Source organism: Vespula vulgaris, chromosome 4, assembly GCF_905475345.1.
Source record: "Vespula vulgaris chromosome 4, iyVesVulg1.1, whole genome shotgun sequence".
Lineage (NCBI taxonomy): Eukaryota > Metazoa > Arthropoda > Insecta > Hymenoptera > Vespidae > Vespula > Vespula vulgaris.
In genome coordinates this window covers 10099956-10105207 of record NC_066589.1, presented here as the reverse complement: position 1 = coordinate 10105207, position 5252 = coordinate 10099956, and positions in this window count along the sequence as shown.

Below are 5252 nucleotides of genomic sequence, written 5' to 3'. Positions count from 1 at the left end.
CACAGCAGAGAGAGAGAGAGAGAGAGAGGGAGGGAGAGGGAGAGAGAGAGAGGATATCCTTGAGCTAGGTGAGCGAGAAAGAAAGAAAGAGCGAGAGCGAGAAGGCCAGTGGATTAGGTCAGAGCGACTGTAAATAAAGCGGACAAGGAGATAAAAAGGAGGATTTATGGTGAAAATATTTGTGCGCATTCCCATGCTAGGTAGTAGCACGATACCTCGTAGGCGAGGGTGGGCCATTGACGTTTTTGTTGAAAGTTTCGCTCATAAATCCTGCTCACATTGTCGAACTTTCAAGAGGAAACCCGCAATGCCTTTGTGACACGCCTTACGGACTGCTGTAAATAATAAAGCCACCCTTCCTTCTCTCTTCCTCCGGTGTCTCTCTCGTTTCTTTCTTTCTTTCTTTTTCTTTCTTTCCTCTCGCTCTTCTTCCGATCTCGGGCGGTCCATGGCGAGAACGAGAGAATAAGAAGCGCTCCTCTAGCCGGCCAAACCAGCTTCTTTCCAGGAGTGACGATCGCGGATGTAATAAATTTTTGAATTTATGTGGATTTATACTTTGCGTGTGGAGGCTAGTCTTTAAGCGGCGATTCGTTGTCCGCTTCCATCGGACGTTGCTCGCGAGACGGGTCTTTCCAACGGCGACGACGCTTCGCGTAATCCCGTTCGAAGCTCCGCTCGTTTCTACTTAATCTCCTTGAAATCGAGGCGCATCGATCCGCGATCGATAACGCGGAGTACCGACGTCGACGAGCCACCAAACTTATTTCGATCCGAGGTGCTGGTGCGCGCGCTACTCGAAGAATCCCGCGCGAGTGATAACAGCGCGCCTGCGGCTCTCAAACCTGTTGAGTTTAAATCCCATAAGCGGCCATGAGTCCATTCGTCGATTTAATCGCATTATTAGCGCACGCACACGCGTTAAGAAGAACTCGCGTTGCGTTGCGTAACGACTAAGCTCATTTTTTTATTTTCACCTCCGATCGATTAGCAAGGATGGAGACTAACGCGGCTAAACGATATCGCGATCGACAGCCGACAAATACGCGCCGGCGTGAAATCCGAAATAACTCTTCCTACGTACTACTTCGTTTTAACTTTACCGTCGTAACCTTGCGAATCGAGGACTAGTCGAATCGTTTTTCCTTTTATTTTCAAAGTTATCTCTCTTTCTCTCTCGCCATTTCGCCTATCGATCCATCTTTCACGCTCTCCGGAGAAGCGCGCACGCCGTGCCAATAAATCGTCGCGCCGAAGGCCGTCGAGTCCAAGTCGTTAGACTTTTGCGAGGCAAAGCAAGACGCTAACTTTCCGTGAATTGCCGCGTATCGTATCTCGGAGTAGCTCGGAATCCTTTTTCCCGACGCTTTTCCTTTGAAAGAGAGAAAAGGAGAGAAAAGAAAAGACGATGCGGGCTATATCGTAGAATTCGGTGGAGATCTCTCGCACGCTGACGACGAGGAGGACGGTGTCACGGTTGTCGTGCCCGTGTAAAGCAGTACGCTCGAGAGATCCACGGACTCGATCCCACTCTCTCTCTCCCTTTCCCTTCTCCGCTACTTACTGATATTTATTGCGCTCAGAAATGTGTACGGTCCTCCATAAATCTCCGCATTCACACGGAGTTTCTAATTTACATATTCTCCAGCGTCGAGTCTCCCTCCCTCTCTTTCTCCTCCCGGATCACGACGTCTGTCCTTTCTTCTTCGTCGCTCCGTCTCCCTCTTTCCCTCTCTTTCTTGCGCGGGGACGATCACGAGCTACGCGTTTTGACGATCCATCTCGGCGCAAGAGAAAAATTCGCGAGAAGCGATCGCGCGTCGATACGGGGAGGGAAATCGAAAGAAAAGGAAGGGACGAATATCGGACGGAAAAGTTTCGTTCGCACGGTTGGCCAAATAGAGTCGAGGAGAGGATTTAATGGATCGACTTATTCTCGGTGTACGGCGTACTTCTTAATGGTACATTAACCTCCGGCTTCTCCCTCGAAATAGCTCGTTCGATTGCAATTAAGGTATCGATCGTAACTTTGGCGCCTTCGCCCTCTTCTCGCGCGCTAAGAGATGGAAGAGGGAAGACGAGAGGTAAAGGGTAACCGACGAAGGTCCGAAAAGACTGGAACCGACGAGCATCCGTAACGTTGCTTTCATTAAAATATTTCTCGTCTTCCTCTTCGGTACTTCGCTCGGTGATTTCATTCATTATTCAGCTCGACCGATTCATCCGCGAACGGCGTAATCTCTTAAGACGCCCGATTAGAACCGGAGCTCCTTCGATCTAACGACGGAAAACAGTTTGGATCTAATAAGATGGTATTCCTTAATGAAACGTACCAAAGGCGCTCGAGGAAAGGAGCTTATTACTTACCGATAATGAAATAATAAAAACGATAAATGGCACGTCGGCGACTCGCGCGGTAACGTCTTCTCGATATAATTATAAATCGGTCGGGATGCGCCGAGACGCGACCGATTTAGTTTCGGACGTTATTAATCGCTTAATTACGGTCTTCTCTGGTCTCCTACCTCCGACCACTCGTTTTCCTTTTCTTCCTTCTCGCTCGATGCACGACCGCTTTTACCCCAGATTCCGACCTCCTTTAGACTCGCTCGAGCGATCGCGAATAAAACGACGCGTATTTACACTTTCCTTTCGTCGAATTTCTATAAAATGCTCTCCGCTCGAAAGGAGAATATGTACGGTGGTTCCACGCACGCGGACCACACGCGTTCTCGTCGTTATTCCGTCCATGAATTTCCTTCTTCCTGCGGAGTTTTAACGATAAAGCGCTACCAAGCGCTTGCACCGGCGTGCACTATAATTACACTAAATGCAAAATAAAGCGTAAAATACCACGTTCGAGTGGAAATTACCCAACGATTTTGCTCTCTTTACCTTCCAGTTCCCTTCGGACATTCGTCTCGAACATTCGTCTCGCGATACCTACTCCGCTCTTTTTCAAAGCGTATTCGACGAGAAAGCCTTTAGCCACCCTTGCCCTTCGACTCGTCGAGGTGTCTTCGAAGGAACCTCGCTCCTGAACGAGGCGTGTGAAAACGATTATACTCGGCAAGGCCGTAAGACGCGCGCGAGATTCATCGAGAAATTAAGCGGCCGATACGTTACAGGGCGTATTACTACAACCCGTTCGAGGCAAGACAAGGAAGGGAGGATCAAGAGTGAAAAGAAAAATGAGAAAAAGGAGGAGCAGGAGCGGGAGCAGGAGGAGAGGGGGGAGAGGAGAGGAGAGCGGAGAGAGAGAGAGAGAGAAAGAGGGAGAGAGGGAGGGAGGAAGGGGAATGACAGGGGACAAGCGGTATCGCGGCGAAAGAAGAAAGCGGCGGCGGGTGGAGCGTCTTTCTCGAGAGGGCCTCGTAAAATGGAAATCAATTACATCTACACTTAACCACTTAAACTGGTTTCGCCACGGTTCTAAAGTCCGCTCTCGAGACGGGGACTGCGGAAAGTATGAGGAAGGCCGGGCGGGAGGGAGGTAGAAAAGAAGGAACGGGGAAAGAAAGCGAGAGAGGAAGGCGAACGCCGCTTCGGTCCAAGAACGAAAGATCGAAAAAGAGACGGAAGGAACGTGCGAAAAAGTCGATGAGCACCGCTGGGGGCTTCTCCTCTTTTCTTCCCCTATACCTTCGTCTCCTTCTTCTTCTTCTTCTTCTTCTGGCTCGTCGGTCTGCGGCAAGCCGCAGATCATTCGTATCAACATAATTACAAGCTCGGGAGCCGCCTCTCTGTTTCTCTCACCTCGCTCCACCCATCTCGCGACGTAACACACGATCGCCTTCGCGCCTCTCTCGCCTTCTCCCTCTCTGCTGCCTTTCCCTTAGCCCTAGGATATCGTCTTACCTCGGAGCCAACGTTCCCGATCCGTCCAGGAAACTTTTTCTTCTCCTTCCTCTTACTCCTTTTCTTACTCTTATTCCACTTTTTGTCCCTTTCCGCTCTCGCCGCCCTCTAAGAACTTTGCCATCCGAGAAAGTACCTGCGCGTGTACCATGCGACTTTTAGGAGATTTTCTTCTTTCAAGGTCGACGATCCCTTTGTCCATTCTCGAAGAAACGAGCGAAATTCGAGAGAAAGAGATCAAACGTTGGCCTCGACGAACGAACGAACGAACGAACGAACGAACGAACGAACGACAATTAGGAAGAAAGTTGTATTAATTTCGATTAAAGGAGAAGAGAGAGTGTACGTAATCGAGAAAAGGTCGAAAATATCGGCAAAGTGGAAAGGAAGCGGAGCGTAATAATAATCGCACACGGACGTGCCGACGACTCGGCTCGAATCGTACGTGTTGGTCGAAGGCGCGACGGAACGAAGCGGCCCTTTAAAGTGGCTGCTGCATCTAAAAATAATTGCTCGCTGACAGGCCGTGAAATGAATTTATTTAATTTCAGATTGGTGTAACAGAATTACACGGCAGTTGAAAAGGTGGCGATGAAGTCCGGTCGGTGGCCACTGGCGACGTTAACCGACCGATGGAAGAAAGGGGCCAAAGGTGGAGCCACGCAATCGAGAAGAGCTAAAAGGTAGAGAAAAGCCGCCTTCGAAGCTGAACCCGAAGGACGCCCCTCGTCCTCCGCTCCACATTCGTCTTCGCCGACGATTTATATCCTTTCTCTTTCTTCAGCCCCGAGACCCAATCTTTTTCGACTATTCGATCCTTTATTTTTCTACAAATCGGACAAGATACTTATTCAAGCGCGAGAGAGGCTTATTAAAGTTACAAAGTTATCGCAACGACGAACGAACGATTACAAATACAAAGTTTATTAGTCGATCGTTCGGCGCGATCAGATAAACGCGTGGGATTACTTTAATCTCTCTCGTCGATCGATCAGCCACGAGAACATACATTAACCTCGTCGCACGCTACACACACACACACAGAGAGAGAGAGAGAGAGAGAGAGAGAGAGAGAGAGAGGAGATGGTGCGTCGTAGGTAATTACTAATTGCGAGATGAGAGGAACGATTAAACCATTAACCACCTTTTCTCGTACCAACGTAATCTCGGCCATCTCCGTTTCTTTCGCGTTCTTCCCCGCTCGATGTCCATCGCTTTGTAGTTTGTACTTAGGTACGTAGGTACAAATCTCCGTGGAAAGTGGGTTTGGCTAGAAACGTTCTAGATGCGTAACACGAGATAATAGTCATTTTCTTTACCTACCCTCGAGCGATGACGCAGCGCGCCATCGCTGAGCTCGTCCCCCGTCCATCTCTCCTTAAAAATGCGAATCG